This window comes from Struthio camelus, chromosome W (genome assembly GCF_040807025.1).
Source record: "Struthio camelus isolate bStrCam1 chromosome W, bStrCam1.hap1, whole genome shotgun sequence".
NCBI lineage: Eukaryota > Metazoa > Chordata > Aves > Struthioniformes > Struthionidae > Struthio > Struthio camelus.
In genome coordinates, this window is record NC_090981.1 from 3,843,026 (window position 1) to 3,862,312 (window position 19,287).

General features: G+C 47.7%; 1 long non-coding RNA gene across 1 annotated transcript; it reads right to left on the minus strand.

Annotated features, from left to right (window-relative positions):
• Positions 1-104: 104 nt before the first annotated feature.
• LOC104146592 (uncharacterized) lies at positions 105-16,394 on the minus strand. The gene is made up of 3 exons (XR_694698.2): positions 16,315-16,394; positions 15,055-15,116; positions 105-439 (listed from the first exon to the last, which is right to left on the minus strand). It is a non-coding gene; the product is annotated as an uncharacterized lncRNA (long non-coding RNA).
• Between the last annotated feature and the right edge of the window lie 2,893 nt (positions 16,395-19,287).

Sequence of the window (19,287 nt, forward strand, 5' to 3'; positions counted from 1 at the left end):
AGATAATGATACTCAGGCCCTTTGTCAAAAGTACATCCAGCTCCTGAAAGGTGTTTAAAAAAATGCTACACGCATGTTTTTGTATGCATATTTGGACTCCTCTTTATTGGTTGATTTTACTTATTGATTTTATTGACAATGGTTTGTACATGTAGTTAATATATTTTGTTTCTTCAAAGCGTTTTGGTGGCAGCGTTTATCAGTTTGTTGGTGAACTCTTTTGTGAGACAGGTGTTATAAGCACAAACTAAGCTGCTACAGGACAAACATGTAGGTGGAGAGAGGCTCCCTATGGCTCAGACCACTCATCTTCAGAGACTTGTAACACCTCCCTCTAATTTTTTTGCCAGATTATTTGGTGATTTTGCAGTATAGACAAACAGGATGAAGTCCCACTGTGAAACTTCATGTGTAATATCGCTGAGATCAGAGCACAGATCTGAGGAGATGAAAAGTGATTTCAGTCATTGTCCCCAATTCCCATTTACCTACTCTTTACAGTAGTGTACTGTTACCTTTATGATAACACTGTTTAAAAAATTGTTAAGCCCACCCAACCTGCCTGCACGTTTTTCTAGAACTGACCCTTCTGTATACGCTGATCGAGATTTTCCTTGGACGAACAGCATTTTTACTGTAGCTTTGACTGAGGCTTACGTTAGTAGGTCAGCAGGAAGTTTGGTACATCAGGGGTATTCAATGGGTTCCCAAAGGAGCCTGTGAAATGGTTTGTGCACAGGTCTTTGATAATGCTTCTGGGAGACCAGATCAGACTAGGTTTAAACAGGATTAGGTTACAGTAGATTTTCCTTAGTTGTATTTTAAGTATCATGAGATTTATGAGGGGAAGGTAGCTTTATGACCCTGGAAAAATCTTGATCCCTGTCAATTAGGTTACAGCCTTCGGTGTTAGAGGAAGACTGAGGTGGTTCCTTTGATTGGTATATCGGACTCATCTAACAGACAATATCCATACTGATTTGTGTATTTTTGCTAGCAGCCCACCTTTCAACTGACTACATTGCTCACAGACAACAAGCCAGATAAACCTGCCTAGAGTCTGCAGTTCTTCAGCTCTAGTCTCATGCATATCTGGTAACAAAGAGGTGACTTGGGCCATCACGCGTGGATGTCACCCTACCCAGAGAAAACTTCGGTTTTCAGGTGCATAGTGAAGCAGGCACATCTGTGGCAGGCTAAGGTTAACCTGATACACATGCTAAATGTAGGGCTTCCTCCTTCCTGTGTCCCTGGGTGCTTGCTCCCTCCTCTTCCTTTACCAGAGCCCCTGTGCTTTGCTGACTGACACTGAACCATTTCTGCAAACCAACCAAAAACTTGGGTGTTTTTCTGCCAGTTTAGTCACCACAACAGCTCAAGGAGAGTTCAGTGAGCACTGGAGTTTGTGCAGGGAGGAGGCAGGGGCAGCTGGAGAGGTGAGACCCCCAGTGCAGACGAGCACCAACTGCTGTGCAATTGCACATTTGGTTTCTGTGCTGCTATGAACTGGCTGGTAGCTTCAAGCATGCAGCAGCAATGCAAAGGTTGGCATTTTCTGTCATGGTTTTTAGGTTTACTAGCTGAAGCCTGAGCCCCCCAACCTGCAGGCTCGTGAGAAGGGCATACAAGGGTTTAAACTTGATTTATGTTGGGGTTTTAGCTTACATTAGTAACTCACTCACACGTAGGCACTTGGCAAAAAATAAATGATCAACAGTGGGAATAGGCATGAGATGATCCGACTCCTCTGCAAGATTTTCTAAGCTAGAGATTTTGGAAATTGTTAGGAAATGGCCTGGAGGTACATGTTAATTAACTCAGCTTTAGGCACTTAATGTAAGCAAAGGCTGTTGTGTTTAACAGTTTGTCATTTGGAGGAGGTGAATCACAGGTCAGCACAGAGTCATTTCTCAGTGCAGACCAACCTTCAGTAAAGAGACATTTCACTCTCACATGCAAATTCCTGCTGGAGACCGAAGGTTAGACTGGTGAATAATAACATTAGCACTTTTACAGCCCTGCTCCTTTTTATTTCACAGAGCCCTTCATGTGTGTGGGTAAGCGTGGCTGTCCCTGCTGAAGGGAGGTGTGGACGAAGCCCAGAAAGGGTAAGCGAGAACACAGTTTGCAGCTGAGCTGTGTTACGCGGCTGCTGCCCCAGCTGCTTCTCTCTCACCCTAGTTTTGCACCCCCTCCATCCCAAGGTGTGCAATTGCTCCCTGATGGGGTTCTGTCCAAATGATCTGAGTTAAAAAGCTGTATTTTAAAGAGCATTAAACTAGATCATGCACAGCGCGGGTGAGGGAGAGGCCACCCACGCAGTCATGCTGCCAGGGGCATGGACATGAGCAACCAGGATGCCCTGATGGCAGATTGAAGTGATCCTGCAGCAAGGACAGCACATGCTGTGTCCTAAATTGTCCCTGATTGCATGACGTGGCCATGACAGCAGCAGGACCTGGACCCCGCTCTGGCTCCTGTGCTGATATGGCAGCACTGAACTTGGCCTCGCTCCCAGGTGTCAAAGTCTAGCCGAGGGCCTCCAAGGGGTTTTTAAAAGCTTCATCTGCCAGAACTGCCCAGAAATCGCTGTCCTCTCCAAAGATGCCTCTGCCATGTCCTCACTTCCCTCTGAGTGACCCCCAGCTCGGTTCCCCACCGAGGTAGGGAGGGGTATGGGGGAAGCTCAACATCCCTTCACTCTGCTGCTGAGTGTGACTGAGCCCCACGTCTGACCCCATGTGCTTGAGGGCAAATGCAGGCGAAGCCCAGAGGCAGCTGCTCCTATTTTTAGCTTGTGGTGAACACTGCTCTGAAATATCTGTGTACTCCTGTGTGTTTTTACAGAGGCTAAAATTCACCCCCCACCACCATGCTTTGTCCTCAACTTGCCCATTAAAAAGCTTCAATTGCTGGCATTTCAGCTTGGGAAACTGCTGTGTCACATCCACACCAAGCAATAAAAACAGCAATATGCAGGAATTCCCTTACTCGTGGAATTGTTACATTTCTGTTCCCAAATATCCACCTCCAACCCCAGAAACATCCTTACTCCACAACGTGTCACCTCTGTGGCTGCTTCCTGCAAACCCATTTCTGATTTACTTACAGTGATTCACATGATATGAAAAACTGCTGAGGGGGTTATTTTTTAACTAACCAAAGTAGGAGATTATGCTAAGAACATATCTTTGCAGAGCTTATTAGTACTGGGAAAAGAAAGTTAATATATGCACAAACAGCTTCTATGTATAAGTAGTATGCTATTTTGGGCTAGAAATCACAGAATCACAGAATCGTTTAGGTTGGAAGGGACCTCTGGAGATCATCTAGTCCAACCTCCCTGCTCAAGCAGGGTCACCTAGAGCACATTGCCCAGGATCACATCCAGACGGGTTTTGAATATCTCCAGGGAAGGAGACTCCACCACCTCTCTGGGCAACCTGTTCCAATGCTCTGTCACCCTCACAGTGAAGAAGTTTTTCCTCAGGTTCAGATGGACCTTCCTGTGGTTCAGTTTCTGCCCATTGCCTCTTGTCCTGTTGCTGGGCACCACGGAGAAGAGGCTGGCCTCATCCTCTTGACACTCCCCCTTCAGATACTTGTACATGTTGATGAGATCCCCTCTCAATCTTCTCTTCTCCAGGCTGAACAGGCCCAGCTCTTGCAATCTTTCTTCATAGGAGAGATGCTCCAGCCCTCTAATCATCTTGGTAGCCCTCCGCTGGACTCTCTCCAGGAGTGCCATGTCTCTCTTGTACTGGGGAGCCCAGCACTGGACACAGGACTCCAGGTGGGGCCTCCCCAGGGCTGAGTAGAGGGGCAGGATCACCTCCCTCCACCTGCTGGCAACACTCTGCCTCATGCAGCCCAGGATACCCTTGGCCTTTTTGGCTCCAAGGGCACACTGCTGGCTCATGGTCAACTTGTTGTCCACCAGGACTCCCAGGTCCTTCTCTGCAGAGCTGCTCTCCAGCAGGTCAGCCCCCAGCCTGTCCTGGTGCATGGGATTATTCCTGCCTAGGTGCAGGACCTTGCACTTGCCTTTGTGGAACTTCAGGAGGTTCCTCTCCGCCCAGCTCTCCAGCCTGTCCAGGTCCCTCTGAATGGCAGCACAGCCCTCTGGTGTCTCAGCCTCTCCCCCCAGTTCAGTATCATCAGCAAACTTGCTGAGGGTGCACTCTGTCCCTTCCTCCAGGTCACTGAGGAATACATTGAACAAGACTGGACCCAGGACTGACCCCTGGGGGACGCCGCTAGCCACAGGCCTCCAACTAGACTCTGCACCACTGACCACAACCCTCTGAGCTCTGCCATCCAGCCAGGTCTCAATCCACCTCACTGTCCACTCCTCCAACCCACACTTCCTGAGCTTGCCTAGGAGGAGGTGATGGGAGACAGTGTCAAAAGCCTTGCTGAAGTCCAGGGAGACATCATCCACTGCTCTGCCCTCATCTACCCAGCCAGTCATTCCATCATGGAAGGCTATCAGATTGGTCAAGCATGATTTCCCTTTGGTGAATCCATGCTGACTACTCCTGATCACCTTTTTGTCCTCCAGATGCTTAGTGATGACCTCCAGGAGGAGCTGTTCCATCACCTTCCCAGGGATGGAGGTGAGGCTGACAGGCCTGTAGTTCCCTGGCTCCTCCTTCTCACCCTTTTTGAAGGCTGGAGTGACATTGGCTTTCTTCCAGTCCTCAGGCACCTCTCCAATTCTCCAGGACCTTTCCAAGATGATGGAGAGTGGCCTAGCGATAACATCCACCAGCTCCCTCAGCACTCGTGGGTGCATCCCATCGGGGCCCATGGATTTATGGATGTCAAGTTTGGACAAAAGATCTCTAACCTGAAATAGAGGACTATTTTTAAAAAGAGCTGACACAAGAATATCATTATTGACTGTAAATCCTAAGCAGTCAGGGTAACTTCCACTCTTTTTCTGCTAACTATGGGGCATGTTTCACTATCATAACTAAAGTTGCAGACTTCTGTTTATCTTTTTGAGTAAAATACAATTGTTTTTAAGTGCAATACAGACAAAAGGGTCGTATGAAATCACTGTGTTTTCCCAAACTTTAAGAGTCTTGTAGACACTGGAGCAATGCCTCTGCTATGTGAGCACATCTTCTTTCACTTGTGGCTCAGTTCTAGATGAAATGTTCTAGATCTGCCAAGGCTTGTCCATGCATGAGACTACTACCCTCTGCTGCTCTTCCATGTGGGCACTAATGACATGAAAGGCAAACTGGAAACCATCAAACAGGACTTCAGAGCTCTGGGGATGGTGGTCAAGGGTCTAGGAGCCCAGGTCGTTTTCTCCTCAATCTTGCCTGTGAGGGGGAAGGATGAGAGGAGGAGTAGACGAGTTTTCCAAGTTAACAGCTGGCTGCGCCGCTGGTGTTGGCAACAGGGCTTTGGTTTCTATGACCATGGGACCCTGTTTGAAGATCAACAGCTGATGGGGAGCGATGGGATCCACCTCACCAAGCGGGGCACGCATGTCTTTGCCAGCAGGTTGGCCAGCCTGGTAAGGAGGGCTTTAAACTAGGCAAGATGGGGGAAGAGGAGTGTTATAGAGACAGGGTAGTCAGTAAAACACCACTCAAGTCAGGATGCCTCCAGCAGGTGCATGCAGCCAGGGGAGTGTGTATGGGACATGGCTATGGAGGATCCTCTTCCACCTCTCCTGAGAAACCTGCATGCTCGATTGGCTCTCTGAAGTGCCTGTACACCAATGCACGCAGCATGGGGAATAAGCAGGAAGAGTTAAGAGATCTGTGTGTGGTCGCAGGGCCATGATCTCATTGCAGTTACAGAGACATGGTGGGATAGCTCACATGACTGGAATGCTGCCATGGATGGCTATGAGCTTTTTAGGAAGGCCAGGCCAGGAAGGGGAGGTGGTGGAGTTGCTCTTTATGTGAGGGAGCAACTGGAATGTGTGGAGCTCTGCCTGGGGGTGGATGAAGAGCAAGTTGAGAGCCTATGGGTAAGGATTAAAGGGCAGGCTAACCTGGGTGACACTGTTGTGGGTGTTTGCTACAGGCCCCCTGATCAGGAAGAAGTAGTCGATGAGGCCTTCTACCGACAGCTGGAAGTAGCCTCATGGTCACAGACCCTTATTCTCATGGGGAACTTCAACCACCCTGACATCTGCTGGGAAGAGAGCACAGCTAGACACAAACAGTCAAAGAGGTTCTTGCAAAGCATTGATGATAATTTCTTGACCCAGGTGGTGGATACACCAACGAGGAGAGGTGTGCTGCTGGACTTTGTGCTAACAGACAAGGAAGGGCTGGTTGGAGAGGTGAAGGTTGGGGGCAGCCTTGGCTGCAGTGACCATGAGATGGTGGCGTTCAGGATCCTGGGAGGAGGGAGCAGGGCAATAAGTAGGATCACAACCCTGGACTTGAGGAGAGCAGACTTGGGCCTCTTCAGGGACCTTCTTGGAAGAATCCCATTGGACCAGGCCCTAGAAGGAAGAGGGGTCCAGGAGAGCTGGTTAATATTCAAGCATCACTTCCTCCAGGCTCAAGAGCAGTGCATCCCTCTGAGTAAGAAGGCCAGCAAAGTGGGCAGGAGACCTGCATGGATGAGCAAGGAACTCCTGGCAAAACTCCAGCAGAAGAAGGAAGTCTACAGAATGTGGAAGCAGGGACAGGCCCCTTTGGGAGGAATACAGGGACGTTGTCAGAGTATGCAGGGATGTGACAAGGAAGGCCAAGACCCATTTGGAATTAAATCTGGCAAGGGATGTCAAGGACAACAAGAAGGGCTTCTTCAAATACATCAGTAGCACAAGGAAGACTAGGGAAAACGTGGGCCCGCTGCTGAATGGGGCGGGTGCCCTGATAACAAAGGATACAGAGAAGGCAGAGTTATTGAATGCCTTCTTTGCTTCAGTCTTCACTGCTAAGGCCAGCCCTCAAGAATTCCAGACCCTGGGGACAAGAGAGGAAGACTCTCCCTTGGTTGAGGAGGATCGGGTGAGAGATCTTTTGTCCAAACTTGACATCCATAAATCCATGGGCCCCGATGGGATGCACCCACGAGTGCTGAGGGAGCTGGCGGATGTTATTGCATGGCCACTCTCCATCATCTTGGAAAGGTCCTGGAGAACAGGAGAGGTGCCTGAGGGCTGGAAGAAAGCCAAGGTCACTCCAGCCTTCAAAAAGGGTGAGAAGGAGGAGCCAGGGAACTACAGGCCTGTCAGCCTCACCTCCATCCCTGGGAAGGTGATGGAACAGCTCATCCTGGAGGTCCTCACTAAGCATGTGGAGGACAGGAAAGTGATCAGGAGTAGTCAGCATGGATTCACCAAGGGGAAATCATGCTTGACCAACCTGATAGCCTTCCATGATGGAATGACTGGCTGGGTAGGTGAGGGCAGAGCAGTGGATGTTGTCTCCCTGGACTTCAGCAAGGCTTTTGACACTGTCTCCCATCACATCCTCCTAGGCAAGCTCAGGAAGTGTGGGTTGGAGGAGTGGACAGTGAGGTGGATTGAGACCTGGCTGGATGGCAGAGCTCAGAGGGTTGTGGTCAGTGGCGCAGAGTCTAGTTGGAGGCCTGTGGCTAGCGGTGTCCCCCCAGGGGTCAGTCCTGGGTCCAGTCTTGTTCAATGTATTCCTCAGTGACCTTGAGGAAGGGACAGAGTGCCCCCTCAGCAAGTTTGTTGATGATACTAAACTGGGGGGAGAGGCTGAGACACCAGAGGGCTGTGCTGCCATTCAGAGGGACCTGGACAGGCTGGAGAGCTGGGTGGAGAGGAACCTCCTGAAGTTCAACCAAGGCAAGTGCAGGGTCCTGCACCTGGGGAGGAATAATCCCATGCACCAGTACAGGCTGGGGGCTGACCTGCTGGAGAGCAGCTCTGCAGAGAAGGGCCTGGGAGTCCTGGTGGACAACAAGTTGACCATGAGGCAGCAGTGTGCCCTTGGGGCCAGGAAGGCCAAGGGTATCCTGGGCTGCATGAGGCAGAGTGTTGCCAGCAGGTGGAGGGAGGTGATCCTGCCCCTCTACTCAGCCATGGGGAGGCCCCACCTGGAGTCCTGTGTCCAGTGCTGGGCTCCCCAGTACAAGAGAGACATGGCACTCCTGGAGAGTCCAGCGGAGGGCTACTGAGATGATTAGAGGGCTGGGGCATCTCTCCTATGAAGAAAGACTGCAAGAGCTGGGCCTGTTCAGCCTGGAGAAGAGAAGACTGCGGGGGGATCTCATCAATGTGTACAAGTATCTGAAGGGAGGGTGTCAAGAGGCTGGGGCCAGACTCTTCTCCGTGGTGCCCAGCAACAGGACAAGAGGCAACGGGTGCAAACTGAAACGCAGGAAGGTCCGTCTGAACATGAGGAGAAACTTCTTTCCTGTGAGGGTGACAGAGCACTGGCACAGGTTGCCCAGAGAGGTAGTGGAGTCTCCTTCCCTGGAGACATTCAAAACCCGTCTGGACATGATTCTGGGCAATGTGCTCTAGGTGACCCTGCTTGAGCAGGGAGGTTGGACTAGATGATCTCCAGAGGTCCCTTCCAACCTAAACGATTCTGTGATTCTGTGATTCTGTGATTCTGTGAAAGTTGAGTCTGAAAATCCCTTCCTTTTGCTCTCCCACTTGAGTTGTCCGAGTGCTGCATCAAGAACTGAATCGTTTTTCTTTTTTTCCCCAAGATCAAATGTGTGATGCTTTTGCTTTTCTAAAACCTTTCCTGTAGGCTGGATTGCAGCCAGAAGTGTGGCATAAAGCTTTTTTTTGTTTGTTTGTTTCTCCAACTTCAGGGAAAGAGCCCTTTTCACTCTGCAGAGGTAGAAACAAAACCAGTTGGGATGCTAGAGTCAGCTTAAAATAACTAGGGGGCATGCGAGCCTGAGCCATGGGGCCGTGACCATTTCCCTGCCGGGGCTGAGCCTCCTCTGGCCATCACCAGCCTCTCCCCAGTGACTCAGTGGCTGAATAAACTCATTTAATAGCTTTCCTCCCACCCTCCCCGTATTTACAAATAAGTTCAATAGGAGGAAATTGCCTTTACAAGGAAATTCAAATTAAAAAATTATATATATAACAGGTGATTTAAGATTTCCCTTTCCCAAGGCTACAGGCTAAGGACAAAGCTGCTTCGCTTGTTTATTTTAAAAAACCCTCAGGAACATCAGCTCTTCACTGAGCAAAGTTTCAAGGCTGAGCAAACATTTCGGGCAAGTGTATTTATTTTATCTGAGTCGACAGTGCAAAGCTCCAGCATCACAAAGCCTGAACGCCTTGACTGTATCCTACTACATACCAGCGTGCAGAGTGGCCTCTTGTAGCCCAAAAGGGTATCTCAAGGATGGCATTATTTGAGGAACCCAAAGCATGTGGCTGGGTGCAGCCGTATCACTCCCCAACTCAGCTCCGCAGCCAAAAGGGGATCCTGTAAATGACTGAACCAGCTGCGGGACAGCTGGACAAAACTACCTGAGCAGGAGGTGCACCAGCACGAGCGGTTTCACACTCGTCTGCTCACCAGAAAGACCAGAAGGTTTTTTTTAAACACTTTTTTATTTTTATTTTGAAATTGTTCTATTTCTTTTAAAAGTGAGGAAGGCAGTATTTCTGTAATATGCTGTTGTCCTTTATAGGGCACCCGACTGAATTTTACCCAAGTCTGAGCTGATACATGAGATTTTTAAATCAAAGATTTTCCCATCTGCCCAGGCAATCTGCCAGGGGAACAAGACAAGAAAAGATGGGAAAGTGCAAGGGAAATTATTTCTTGGGGGGGGGCATTTCTTTTTACTGTCCTATGATTTTGTAGAAGTTTGCAACCTGCAATTATATGTCATGTTAAAGTGATCTGACATGTGAGCAACCATAAATAACAACATTCATTCTATTTTTATGATGATAAGAGAAACTGTTAAAATAGGAGTCTCAAAGTCCAAGGTACAGATATTTTAATCACTGATGTCATATTTTACCGTTACTTCAGTATTGAAAAGGGGCACTGATTCACTAAACGTGACAACCCTCTGCCTGGGAAATGGACCAGGGAAAGGCAGAGGGGAGGGTGGGAGCTGTTTATCCTGGAGAGACACACCACACAAATCATGTGTGTACCCAATTTTGCCTGATTATTAGTATGCATTTGTGTGGGCAGTTGAGGAATCTGCTTGTTAAATACCTCTTGGAAATCCATTAGCTCAGCCCCTATCTTTTGGAGTTAAACAAGCAGAGATTTAGCAAACAGAAGCCCCCCAAGCAATTATTGGGGCGATATTGGCCATCAGGCTGCAGCACCTTTTGCTGAACAGATGAGAGTCCCCTTCATAAACACCTTCCCATGCTGTTGAGGCTGAAAGCAGCCAAATTTTGCAGCAAATTACAGCTGCAGAAAGCTTTGGCCAGGAACTATTTAACAATGAATAATATTGATGTGCATCATGATAGCTTTGAGGATAGCAGGCCATGATATCATCATCTGCAAACACATGGCCAAAGAAGGCCAAAGACAGTGAATGGTTATGTTTGAACATTGATAATTTCTTGACCCAGGTGGTGGAGACGCCAACGAGGAGAGGTGCAATGCTAGACCTTGTACTAACGAACAAAGAAGGTCTAGTTGGCGATGTGAAGGTTGGAGGCAGCCTTGGCTGCAGTGACCATGAGATGGTGGAGTTCAGGATCCTATGAGGAGGGAGCAGGGCAATGAGTAGGATTGCAACGCTGGACTTCAGGAGAGCAGACTTGGGCCTCTTCAGGGACCTACTTAGGGGAATCTCCTGGGGTAGGGCCCTAGAAGGAAGAGGGGTCCAAGAAAGCTGGTTAATATTCAAGCGTCACTTCCTCCAGGCTCAGGATCAGTGCATCCCTCTGAGGAAGAAGTCCAGCAAAGTGGGCAGGAGACCTGCATGGATGAGCAAGGAACTCCTGGCAAAACTCCAGCAGAAGAAGGAAGTGTACAGAATGTGGAAAAGGGGACAGGCCACTTGGGAGGAATACAGGGACGTTGTCAGAGCGTGCAGGGATGCGACAAGGAAGGCTAAGGCCCATTTGGAATTAAATCTGGCAAGGGATGTCAAGGACAACAAGAAGGGCTTCTTCAAATACATCAGTAGCACAAGGAAGACTAGGGAAAACGTGGGCCCGCTGCTGAATGGGGCGGGTGCCCTGGTGACGAAGGATACAGAGAAGGCAGAGTTATTGAATGCCTTCTTTGCTTCCGTCTTCACTGCTAAGGCCGGTCCTCAGGAATTCCAGACCTTGGAGACAAGAGAGGAAGGCTGGAGAAAGGAAGACTCTCCCTTGGTGGAGGAGGATCAGGTTAGAGATCTTTTGTCCAAACTTGACATCCATAAATCCATGGGCCCCGATGGGATGCACCCACGAGTGCTGAGGGAGCTGGCGGATGTTATCGCTAGGCCACTCTCCATCATCTTTGAAAGGTCCTGGAGATCAGGAGAGGTGCCTGAGGACTGGAAGAAAGCCAATGTCACCCCAGTCTTCAAAAAGGGCAAGAAGGAGGAGCCAGGGAACTACAGGCCTGTCAGCCTCCCCTCCATCCCTGGAAAGGTGATGGAGCAGCTCCTCCTGAAGGTCATCACTAAGCATGTGGAGGACAAGAAGGTGATCAGGAGTAGTCAGCATGGATTCACCAAAGGGAAATCATGCTTGACCAATCTGATAGCCTTCCATGACGGAATGACTGGCTGGGTAGATGAGGGCAGAGCAGTGGATGATGTCTCCCTGGACTTCAGCAAGGCTTTTGACACTGTCTCCCATCACATCCTCCTAGGTAAGCTCAGGAAGTGTGGGCTAGATGAGTGGACGGTGAGGTGGCTTGAGAACTGGCTGGATGGCCAAGCTCAGAGGGTTGTGGTGAATGGCACAGAGTCAAGTTGGAGGCCTGTGGCTAGTGGTGTCCCCCAGGGGTCAGTCCTGGGTCCAGTCTTGTTCAATATATTCCTCAGTGACCTGGAGGAAGGGACAGAGTGCCCCCTCAGCAAGTTTGCTGATGATACTAAACTGGGGGGAGAGGCTGAGACACCAGAGGGCTGTGCTGCCATTCAGAGGGACCTGGACAGGCTGGAGAGCTGGGTGGAGAGGAACCTCCTGAAGTTCCACAAAGGCAAGTGCAGGGTCCTGCACCTGGGGAGGAATAACCCCATCTCCCAGGACAGGCTGGGGGTTGACCTGCTGGAAAGTAGCTCTGCAGAGAAGGACCTGGGAGTGCTGGTGGACAACAAGTTGACCATGAGCCAGCAGTGTGCCCTTGGGGCCAGGAAGGCCAAGGGTATCCTGGGCTGCATGAGGCAGAGTGTTGCCAGCAGGTGGAGGGAGGTGATCCTGCCCCTCTACTCAGCCCTGGGGAGGCCCCACCTGGAGTCCTGTGTCCAGTGCTGGGCTCCCCAGTACAAGAGAGACATGGCACTCCTGGAGAGAGTCCAGCGGAGGGCTACTGAGATGATTAGAGGGCTGGGGCATCTCTCCTATGAAGAAAGACTGCAAGAGCTGGGCCTGTTCAGCCTGGAGAAGAGAAGATTGAGAGGGGATCTCATCAACATGTACAAGTATCTGAAGGGGGAGTGTCAAGAGGATGAGGCCAGCCTCTTCTCCGTGGTGCCCAGCAACAGGACAAGAGGCAATGGGCAGAAACTGAACCACAGGAAGTTCCATCTGAACCTGAGAAAAAACTTCTTCACTGTGAGGGTGACAGAGCATTGGAACAGGTTGCCCAGAGAGGTGGTGGAGTCTCCTTCGCTGGAGATATTCAAAACCCGTCTGGATGTGATCCTGGGCAATGTGCTCTAGGTGACCCTGCTTGAGCAGGGAGGTTGGACTAGATGATCTCCAGAGGTCCCTTCCAACCTAAACGATTCTGTGATTCTGTGATTCTGTAACATTAGCATGAAAGGACATGTAAGTCTTATTAAAGGCACTGTAGTGGTTGCTGCAAAGTAATTCTTGATAACAACTAGGACCTTGGTTTGTAACCTTTTTCCACACAAGAAGTCCAGTTGTTGAACTTTTCAGGGTGTTTGAGTGCATGGGAATTTCAGGGTTGCATTGTGATCTTGGATCTAGAAAACTAGTTGTGAACTCTTATCCTTGCTGGATACTACCATCACGCAGTTTGCTTATCCATTCATCCATGCGTCCCACGCTCGTCACCATGGTATCTGCATGTTTGCCTAATTGTACTTGGAGGACAAGTGAGAAATGTAATCTTTCTGAGGGCTCCTATGAATAATGGGAGTATGAATAATGATTCAGAGACATTTTGCACTTTGTATGTCTATTTGCAATCAAACCATTTTAACTTTGAATTTGCTGGGGTCACAGCTCAAGTACAGCTGTGGCTTTATGCAGATTTTTGAACTCATCCCAAAACATAAAGTTTTGGTAGTGCTCATGGGCCACACATCAGCAGGAATTCAGAAAACAGCTCTAGAAGGGCTTGTGAAGAATGAAATAATGGTGAGCTGTGGTTCCTGTTCCTCTCATGTCCATATTATGGGGATGAAATAACCGTTTTCTTATTGTATTCCTATCAGAAAAGATCTGCCACACAGCTACAGCTCTCTTCTTCCCAGTGGTTCTCCTCCTCCTCCTCCCCCATTCCACCCGCCCTATTTGTGAGGGAAAGTGAAACCCCAGATATGTGATTTTGGTAATAGGTCCACAAGCCCAGTGGGGAGAGGGCCAAAGTCTCCGGGGGGGGCTGGCAGAGCTGAAGCCATCAGCCCCTTGCACAACTCGTGCAACATGTTCTGTTGCTCCCAGCTCTAGGAAACAGCCTGTTTTGTCTGTGGGATAGCTAGGACTGGCTGTTACTCTGTGTGCTTTCTGTGAAACTAGCCCGTGCCACTTCATATTTAATTAGCTGTCCAGCCCCAAGCTTCCTCTGGCCAAATTGCAAAATAAATGAATGAAAACACCTTTTTTTTTTTTTTTGGATAAATCCAAACCAAAATAATAAGAAGCACAAAAGATTCCTTCTAAACAATTTTAAGGACAGTGACACTAATGGAAAAGGTGACAATTATTCACTATAGCTCACAGTATGGGAACCAGGGGAGCATACACAGCCAGTTTAAAACAAATAGAAGAAAGTATTGTATCACCCAACACACAGTGAACAGGTAAGATTCACTGTCACAGGGTGCTATAGAAAGCAAAAATGTAAATGGATTCAGAAAGGTATTAGACAAACTATGGGAGCTAAAACACACTGTTCTGCTGCAACATTGGCTTAAAAATTCCTTAACCTGTTTGCTGGAAGCAGGGAAGGATCACCAGGGAAGGCTCATTTGGTGTCTCTGCTGCCTCCCTACGCATCCACAGCTGTAAACTCTGCTAGAAATAGGAGGACACTCGTGCCAGGCAGCCCTGTGGTTGGGCCCAGCTCTGTCACTCTCACACTGCTGTTTAAGGGGGAGGGTAGGCACGGCGCTCCCCGGCGGGAGGGATGGCATGATGAGATGTTGTCAGCGTGCTGATGAAGGCATCCAAATTCCCCACACAAAGAGGGAAACACTGTAAACAGGTCTTGGGTTACTGAGCTGCCTCTCCTTTGCCACGGTTTTCTTTAGATAGATTTTTTTTAAATGAATGAGCATTTTTCCCCCTCAGATGGAAGGGCCAGACTCACCTGCATGATAGCTGAAGTCTCCTGTGCACTGTGTGGGAACTGGTGGTGACAATCGGAAGGAGACTCCTTCTAGCCACCTTGATGCCTAGTCAGTCTTACAACAGCATAACACACCCAGCAGGATTTACAGAGCAACATGTGCCAGGAGCAAATTATCTCCATTTGCAATAGGTGTTTGTTTGTTTGTTTTTTTTGCTTTATTTTCCCTTGTTCAGTTGTATTTGGGTTAGCAGAGGCCACCAAACAGCCATTAGCTTGCAGTAGCTTTCCATTGCTGACCACCTAAGCTGGATTTAGCTGATACCCTAGAAGTGACAGGCCATGTGCTAATTATGGGAACAGCTGTTTTCAGCATCCTAGAAAAATGATTCCAGACTGACACCCAGATACTGAAAAAGTGCTCTTGTAAATCTCTCAGCTGAGCACTTACCTTGCTTTTTGCTCAAAAATATGAATTATTTCATTTGAAGCTCATACTGCATACATTTTGATCTGGAAAATAAGATAATACTGATTCAGGCAAGCACACACTGATAGAAATGTGTTTTAAATCAAACTGAAAGAGTAAACAACACATTAACAGAATTTCTTGGCTTTCCTAGTTTATCATTGTTGCATTACCTTTAAAATAAAATCAGTAGTGGTAGTGTGAGGTGTGACATGACAGGAGAGCGTGTGTGTGTGCGAGAAGGAGATATTCACACTACCTACTTTAGGCATGCAGCTTACACACTGCAGGTTGTCGCCTGGAAATGCCAGCTTCGCTCCCCATTGACTGTAGTGAGAGCTCAGGTGCCTAAACAAAATGCTCTAAAATAGATGTGAATCTGTGCTCTCCTGACATGTCACAGGGATTATTATATGCCAGGGCTTGCAATGTCCTAGGAATTATTGTGTCCAGCTTTAAATGACATGCCATGAAGTAAAGTGTCAATAATAAAAGTGGAATGGAAATAGAAAAACAAAATTAAATATATATTAATACATATTTAATATTTTTTTTAATTTGACACCAGTTGCCAAAATTCTTGCCAAAGAATATTTTTCCTAGTGGTTTAATTCCATTGTAATCGATGAAATATTGGCAACAATGGTTTTGTCAAAAGGCGTTTTTCCACCAGAAAAATGTTTCACATCATTGACTTTTCCAAGCAGCTCAATACTGAATTTTACAAGCAGGGCAATCACCTGGCTCTTCTTGCAGAGAAAATCTGAGCTGATGCTGTTGATACTGAGAAAGAGTCATTTCCATGTGGGCCTCGGGAAGGAGGGAGGAGACACCTTTGCAGTGTTATATCCCATCTCCACTGTTTGTATTTACAGTCATCTGAGAAGCCCAGCAGCATGTGTGGTGGGGAAGTGGCCCAATTTGGTGCAGTGCCATTCCTCCTGAAGCGTCCCCCCAGCAAAGTCCCTGTCGTTACCCCAGCAATCTCCTGTCCAGCTTGTGCTGGGGCTGTGGAGGCGGATGGGAAGGATGTCCCGAGCACTTCCCCTATGGATCATACATTGCCCTTACAGCCTCCTCGGCTGCATCTATTTAATGATGCCATGCAGTACTGAGGTGGCATCCTTTCCTTTCTCATTCCCATTTTCACAAATGCCCATTTTTTGCTTTACTGTTAGTGTGCCTCATCCCTTTTGCACACTGAGCTGTGCCAGAGCACATGCATCTTTCATTACTGCTTACCCCCATGTATGGACACAACAGCCACCTCTGCCAGCATGAACAACAGATGCTCTTCACTCAAACAGGGATTAAAATGCTCCTGAAAGCACATTTAAAATAAATTCCATTATAATCCACTCTTTCCTTTTGACTTTCTCTTTCTTGTTTGGGGTTTAAAGGGAGTGCAAATGCAGGAATATTACTATAAAGATGTCCCTGCTTGGAGGCTCTGGGATGACCACATGGGATGAAGGGGCTGCAGGAGGTGTCTTTGCCCCCTGCAGCAGCTGGTGTGGGGCAGCGCAGGAAGGGGCCACAGGTCAGTAAATACGTGGAGGGAGGGGATAGGTAAGAAGGAAGGAAAAGATCTAGTTACGCTTAAGGCTCGTGCCAGCATGGGCAGCTGGCACCTTTATACCCCTCGCATCAAAGCAAGGGCAGCTTTATATCCCTTAGTAGGGGTATAAACTTTGCAGAGAAAGCGAGACTAGAAGAACTGCTCTATCCTCAAACCCACTGGTGCCACCAGCCACCATTTGACTTCATTTTTAATGATAATTAATCCATAAAACACTTCAAAGGAAATTTTATACCTGGTAGTATTTCCACATTCTTAGCAGCTTGAGTCCAGGTTCACTCTTGGTTTTCCTCTTAGAAATTCGCTGTGTTATTGAGACTAATTTGGGAGGCAGGGAGTGAGTTATTGCTGGCTGCCTAGTGCCGTTGTGATTCTAATAATGGGCTTCATTGAACTCACAAGCCATGATTAAGTAGTCTTTCAAGGGAAAAATAATCTAGAATTAGACTCCTTGAGGTTGTTTTACAGGTGAACTGCACTTGTGACCTATAAAGATGAAGACGAGGAGGAGGCAGAAAGGTAGAAATGGGCTTTACCATCCTTTCTCCCATTCCTCAGGCTGTTATCTGCTTGCTTCTCTTTCCATCACCTTAAAAATCGCATCTACTTTCTTCTCGCCCAGCAGCATCCCTCTCTGTGGGAAAAGATTGGTATTACCAAATCAATTCCAGGCAGCTTAAATTAACTCATGTTTTTGCAGGAAATATGTAGAAAATGATAAAGTGGGTCAGCACCAAGCATAAACACACCTGAGACCACTGCTAAGTGTCCTGTAAAGGAGCTCAGCCTCAAAATGTGGCACTGCTCCTGCAAAGACACATGTATGAGCAGTGCAGATGGTTTGCACAGTCATGAGTTCAGCATGTTTCACATGTTCACAAGCCATGGCCTTCAGCATCACAGCCATGTTGCATTTGTTCTTTGCATAATAACCATCATGTAACTCAACGGATCCTTGAGGGTCCACATTATTGGGATTTGAGGTTTTTTTCTTTTAATTTAATGCAATTTTCAGGGTCTAGATACCAGGGAACTGATGGTTCCTTTGGGCAGTTGTAGCATCTTCTACAATGCAAACCTCAAAGAGCACTATATGAAGGCTCAAGGACTGTTCAACACAGTACTGCAGTTTTTATACACTACAGTTCCTAAAATTCTTATACTTTGCCTACCCTGAATTTTCGCTATTGCTCCAGCTGTTGCTAATCTATAGCTCAGACTTTTTTAGTGGAATATCACTGGGAAAAAAAAGAAGGTGTGAAATAGTGGTAAGTGTGCAGAGCAGTAGCTGTGTATTGCTTGCAAGCAATTTTTTTCTCTAGGTCATACATTGAAGGTGGTGTTACGGTCACAAATAGTAGTTATACATGATATTGTTACAATGCATTATCAAGGGACTGTAGCCCACCTGGGGGCTAGGATGGTAGTAGGTCTGTGCTAGCACAGCCTCAAGGGCAAGCTGTTTGGATCGGGGACAGGGAAGGGCCCCTTTTTGCCCTCCTCTGTCTGGTACAAGGTGACCTGGTGTGAGGGCCAGAAGTGTGGAGGCACCAGGTGCTGGGATTGCACAGGATATCGGTGAGAGCAGCATGCACGCCCTGTGACTGCAAGTTCCTTCTCCCTTCCTTTCCTTTTTTCTTTTCCTCTCTTTCTTTCTTTCATTCATTCATTCATTCATTTCCTTCTTCCTTCCTTCCCTCCCTCTCTTTCTCTCTTTCTCTCTTTTCCTTCCTTCCTCCCTTTCTGTCTATCTCTCCTTCCTTTCTTTCTTTCGTTCTCTCTCTCTCCCTCCCTCCCTCCTTCCCTGCTTTCCTCCGCGCCGGGTGCCGCTGCCCCCCAGTGGCAGCAGCGGGAGGTGCCGCCGCCCGGCCCGGCTCCTTGCGGCGGTACCGCGCTGCGGGCCGGGGTCGCGGCCGACCTCCGGGCGGTGTCTCCTGCCGATCATCCGTGGAAGGGAAAGTACCCCAGGGGCTGCTGTACAGCCGGCTTCTCCGAAATAACCGATCAGCTGCTGTTCTGACCCCCCCCCTCGCCCCAGCTGCAGAAATTGCTTTCATACCAAAGCTGATCACGAATTTTAGCTCAAAAAAAAAAAAAAAAAAAAAAAAGAGAGAGAGATTTTTATTTTTAGCTTAAATAAGCATATTTTTGGAAAAATAGGAACATTTCTTTTCTACATAGTCAAAAAGCTATGAACAATGTTTTTGCTTAAAAGTGGCCATTTTTTGCTTTTAAGGGAGAAAAAAAATCATTTTGATTACTCTGAACAAAGACCATCTGAAAAAACATAACCTTAGAGTCCACCTGAAATGATGTTTTCATCTGTTTGCTAGTTTTTTGATCAACCCCAAAACTGAAAAATTACTCATCAGTTCTGCTTCTGGCTCACATGGGAAAAAATGTGCAATTTGCAAGCTAAAATGGCATCTAAGCAGTACTTAGTATATTCATCTTATGAAATTATCTATTACTTTGCATGCAAGTTAATATGGAAGTTGCTTGTTCACATACTAAAAATTCATAGACACATACATTGCCCTTAAGATGCATATTAAAAAAAAAAAATGCTCTTTATGTACATGCCTTCACATGCTGTGTCTTATAAATTGCATCGCAATGATATGAAAGACAATTTT